Consider the following 6,154-nt stretch of genomic DNA (forward strand, 5'->3'; position numbering starts at 1 on the left):
CGGCTTCATCCCCACCAGAGACCACTTTCACACTTTTTCTGCATCCTGCTCGTTAACGAGCGTCATCTACCTATAGTTTTCGAAACAGTGGGACGTGTACCTGGCGTCGGTAAGGTCGGTCCAACCCTTATCGCGATACCCTTTGCCACCGACGAGATACTATTAAAGACTGCCAGCCCCTGTGTTATTCAGCGGGACCGGTAACCGGGCGCGACGGGCGCGGAGATAACGTGGAACATACAGTGATCTGAAATACCACATCGCTAAAAGTTCTACCAACGACGAGATACTCGTCAAGTAGAAGAAGAATGATATAGTATTTACCCATTCTGTAATTGCCTTATAATACTATCACCGACGAAATACTATCCCGTCTCTTTACCTAAATAGAACCAGACGATATATGACATTGTTCAAGCCCGGGGCAAATCAGCTTGGATAATACATATATTTTGATCTGAAGGAAGGTAACATTACAAAATGTTGTGAAAGATAATAGGTATAGGAATAGAATTTATTGACAAATCAACATATTTATTAAATGTGCAGCTATTAGCTCGATATTATCCTTTATTCATAAGACACTAAAAGTTCTTACAGATAAAGGAAAATAACGATTGCCCAGGTCTCACCACGAGGAGGTTGCTGCACGAGAGACCCGAAAGGGAGTCAGAACGAATGCAATATTCCTTCTGGCTCCCTTTCTTACAACGACAGACTTAATACTAAATTACGCAAGTATGTCGAGTAATTATCGCGGGGCAAAAGGTGTGAATCGGAGAAGAAGTCTCCGATCCAGGGGGGGATCGAAGGCGAATCAGGCAGAAGGCTCTGATTCTTTCAAAGTAAAAAATAAGAGCGAACCAGAGCAGAAGGCTCTGGTTCGAAGGTGACGCGGCGCGTACAATGCTTGCAGTGCAGCTCCGGTCAGAGCCGATACCTGACGTGTCCTCACCAAGAGGAATGGACAGTGAGAAGTGTTCAAACGTAACACCATCTCTCTGCCAACTACCTGCCACCAGGCAACGCAATGCATTGAGATGACGTGGGTAGGATGACGAACAGAGAATTTCTCTGCCAACTACCTGCCACCAGGCAACGCAAAGCATTGAGGTAACGTGGGTAGGATTACGAACAGAGAGAATGGCAATACGAGTGAACAGGTCTCAATGAACCACCCCTCTCAATGTATCGACGCCGAATACCGGCTCCAATCGGTCTGGTACATACAAGCAAGGTCCGACACAGCAGAAGGCTGTGTCGGAGTCAAAAATACGAGTCGAGTAAAGTGACGTTACGGCAATAATTACTCGACATATTTAGAACGACGATATACAATCTTAATAACTAACGCACGCAAGTCGATGGAATTATAATAAATTACGCACGCAAGTCGAGCAATTATCGCGGAGCAAAAGGTGTGAATCGGAGAAGAAGTCTCCGATCCACGGGGGTTCAAAGGCAAATCAGGCAGAAGGCTCTGATTCTTTCAAAGTAAAAAATAAGAGCGAACCAGAGCAGAAGGCTCTGGTTCGAAGGTGACGCGGCGCGTACAATGCTTGCAGTGCAGCTCCGGTCAGAGCCGATACCCGACGTGTCCTCACCAAGAGGAATGGACAGTGAGAAGTGTTCAAACGTAACACCATCTCTCTGCCAACTACCTGCCACCAGGCAACGCAATCCATTGAGATGACGTGGGTAGGATGACGAACAGAGAATTTCTCTGCCAACTACCTGCCACCAGGCAACGCAATCCATTGAGATGACGTGGGTAGGATGACGAACAGAGAGAATGGCAATACGAGTGAACAGGTCTCAATGAACCACCCCTCTCAATGTATCGACGCCGAATACCGGCTCCAATCGGTCTGGTACATACAAGCAAGGTCCGACACAGCAGAAGGCTGTGTCGGAGTCAAAAATACGAGTCGAGTAAAGTGACGTTACGGCAATAATTACTCGACATATTTAGAACGACGATATACAATCTTAATAACTAACGCACGCAAGTCGATGGAATTATATTAAATTACGCACGCAAGTCGATGGAATTATACTAAATTACGCACGCAAGTCGAGCAATTATCACGGAGCAAAAGGTGTGAATCGGAGAAGAAGTCTCCGATCCACGGGGGTTCAAAGGCAAATCAGGCAGAAGGCTCTGATTCTTTCAAAGTAAAAAATAAGAGCGAACCAGAGCAGAAGGCTCTGGTTCGAAGGTGACGCGGCGCGTACAATGCTTGCAGTGCAGCTCCGGTCAGAGCCGATACCCGTCGTGTCCTCACCAAGAGGAATGGACAGTGAGAAGTGTTCAAACGTAACACCATCTCTCTGCCAACTACCTGCCACCAGGCAACGCAATCCATTGAGATGACGTGGGTAGGATGACAAACAGAGAATTTCTCTGCCAACTACCTGCCACCAGGCAACGCAATCCATTGAGATGACGTGGGTAGGATGACGAACAGAGAGAATGGCAATACGAGTGAACAGGTCTCAATGAACCACCCCTCTCAATGTATCGACGCCGAATACCGGCTCCAATCGGTCTGGTACATACAAGCAAGGTCCGTCACAGCAGAAGGCTGTGTCGGAATCAAGAAAACGAGTAACGTGAATTTAAGACAATAATTACTCGACTTACTCGGGTGCGGCCTATCGGCGATTCGGGTACCCCGGGGACGCGACACCCCGTACTCACTCACGGCACCATCCGTGAGTGAGCCCCTGGGGGAGCTCCCTCGGCGAATAAAACTACAACTTCGTGGTACGTCCTCTTCTTGGTGTGTCCTCTTCTTGGTGTGTCCTCTTCTCGGTGTGTCCTCTTCTTGGTGTGTCCTCTTCTTGGTATGTCTTCTTCTTGGTATGACTTCTTCTTGGTGTATTCTAGCTGAAACAGACTAATAATATAGTTAGACATAACAATACATAACCCTGCACACGAGAGCAAACCTAACACCAGCTCACGAGAGCCAAACAAACCCCGCACACGAGTGCGAATCTAACCAGCTCACGAGAGCCAACCTAACACCAGCTCACGAGAGCCAAAATGACCCCGCACACGGGTGCGGCCTATAGGCGATTCGGGTACCCCGGGGACGCGACACCCCGTACTCACTCACGGCACCATCCGTGAGTGAGCCCCTGGGGGACCTCCGATCGGAGGAATACCAATTTCAGACAAGATATGAAAATGTTTCGAAGCGGGACTTGTGAAAGTTCCGATGAAAACAATTGGAAATTCAATTCAACAGTCAGAAGATCAATCATAATTCTGCACACGAGTGCGAATCTAACCAGCTCACGAGAGCCAAACTAACCCCGCACACAAGTGCGAATCTAACCAGCTCATGAGAGCCAACCTAATACCAGCTCACAAGAGCCAACCTAATACCAGCTCACGAGAGCCAAACAAACCCCGCACACGAGTGCGAATCTAACCAGCTCACGAGAGCCAACCTAACACCAGCTCACGAGAGCCAAACTAACCCCGCACACGGGTGCGGCCTATAAGCGATTCGGGTACCCCGGGGACGCGACACCCCGTACTCACTCACGGCACCATCCGTGAGTGAGCCCCTGGGGGACCTCCGATCGGAGGAATACCAATTTCAGACAAGATATGAAAATGTATCGAAGCGGGACTTGTGAAAGTCCCGATGCAAACAATTGGAAATACAGAAATACAAATTGTCAAGATCACTGATTGAAATAACGAACTCAAGGCGGGCCAAGGGTAAACGCAGAAAGCATTAATGTACCCTTGGCCGACAGCAAGCTACCTCAAAGTAAATTCAGATACAATTTAATGAAATACATATGTTTCTATATCTCGCAAGTCTTAAATTCTAGTACACAATCTTATCGAAAATTGTACATGTGCAATGTGCAGCTATTAGCTCGGTATTATCCTTTATTCATAAGAGACTAGAAGTTCTTACAAATACAAGATAATACCGATTGCCCAGGTCTCACCACGAGGAGGTTGCTGCACGAGAGACCCGAAAGGGAGTCAGAACGAATGCAATATTCCTTCTGGCTCCCTTTCTTACAACGACAGACTTAATATTAATTACGCAAGTATGTCGAGTAATTATCGCGGGGCAAAAGGTGTGAATCGGAGAAGAAGTCTCCGATCCACGGGGGATTAAAGGCAAATCAGGCAGAAGGCTCTGATTCTTTCAAAGTGAGAAAAAAGAGCGAACCAGAGCAGAAGGCTCTGGTTCGAAGGTGACGCGGCGCGTACAATGCTTGCAGTGCAGCTCCGGTCAGGGCCGATACCCGACGTGTCCTTACCAAGAGGAATGGACAGTGAGAAGTGTTCAAACGTACAACCATCTCTCTGCCAACTACCTGCCACCAGGCAACGCAATGCATTGAGGTAACGTGGGTAGGATGACGAACAGAGAATTTCTCTGCCAACTACCTGCCACCAGGCAACGCAAAGCGTTGAGGTAACGTGGGTAGGATTACGAACAGAGAGAATGGCAATACGAGTGGACAGGTCTCAATGAACCACCCCTCTCAATGTATCGACGCCGAATACCGGCTCCAATCGGTCTGGTACATACAAGCAAGGTCCGACACAGCAGAAGGCTGTGTCGGAGTCAAAAATACGAGTCGAGTAAAGTGACGTTACGGCAATAATTACTCGACATATTTAGAACGACGATATACAATCTTAATAACTAACGCACGCAAGTCGATGGAATTATATTAAATTACGCACGCAAGTCGATGGAATTATACTAAATTACGCACGCAAGTCGAGCAATTATCGCGGAGCAAAAGGTGTGAATCGGAGAAGAAGTCTCCGATCCACGGGGGTTCAAAGGCAAATCAGGCAGAAGGCTCTGATTCTTTCAAAGTAAAAAATAAGAGCGAACCAGAGCAGAAGGCTCTGGTTCGAAGGTGACGCGGCGCGTACAATGCTTGCAGTGCAGCTCCGGTCAGAGCCGATACCCGACGTGTCCTCACCAAGAGGAATGGACAGTGAGAAGTGTTCAAACGTAACACCATCTCTCTGCCAACTACCTGCCACCAGGCAACGCAATCCATTGAGATGACGTGGGTAGGATGACGAACAGAGAATTTCTCTGCCAACTACCTGCCACCAGGCAACGCAATCCATTGAGATGACGTGGGTAGGATGACGAACAGAGAGAATGGCAATACGAGTGAACAGGTCTCAATGAACCACCCCTCTCAATGTATCGACGCCGAATACCGGCTCCAATCGGTCTGGTACATACAAGCAAGGTCCGTCACAGCAGAAGGCTGTGTCGGAATCAAGAAAACGAGTAACGTGAATTTAAGACAATAATTACTCGACTTACTCGGGTGCGGCCTATCGGCGATTCGGGTACCCCGGGGACGCGACACCCCGTACTCACTCACGGCACCATCCGTGAGTGAGCCCCTGGGGGAGCTCCCTCGGCGAATAAAACTACAACTTCGTGGTACGTCCTCTTCTTGGTGTGTCCTCTTCTTGGTGTGTCCTCTTCTCGGTGTGTCCTCTTCTTGGTGTGTCCTCTTCTTGGTATGTCTTCTTCTTGGTATGACTTCTTCTTGGTGTATTCTAGCTGAAACAGACTAATAATATAGTTAGACATAACAATACATAACCCTGCACACGAGAGCAAACCTAACACCAGCTCACGAGAGCCAAACAAACCCCGCACACGAGTGCGAATCTAACCAGCTCACGAGAGCCAACCTAACACCAGCTCACGAGAGCCAAAATGACCCCGCACACGGGTGCGGCCTATAGGCGATTCGGGTACCCCGGGGACGCGACACCCCGTACTCACTCACGGCACCATCCGTGAGTGAGCCCCTGGGGGACCTCCGATCGGAGGAATACCAATTTCAGACAAGATATGAAAATGTTTCGAAGCGGGACTTGTGAAAGTTCCGATGAAAACAATTGGAAATTCAATTCAACAGTCAGAAGATCAATCATAATTCTGCACACGAGTGCGAATCTAACCAGCTCACGAGAGCCAAACTAACCCCGCACACAAGTGCGAATCTAACCAGCTCATGAGAGCCAACCTAATACCAGCTCACAAGAGCCAACCTAATACCAGCTCACGAGAGCCAAACAAACCCCGCACACGAGTGCGAATCTAACCAGCTCACGAGAGCCAACCTA

Source organism: Lasioglossum baleicum, chromosome 6, assembly GCF_051020765.1.
Source record: "Lasioglossum baleicum chromosome 6, iyLasBale1, whole genome shotgun sequence".
Lineage (NCBI taxonomy): Eukaryota > Metazoa > Arthropoda > Insecta > Hymenoptera > Halictidae > Lasioglossum > Lasioglossum baleicum.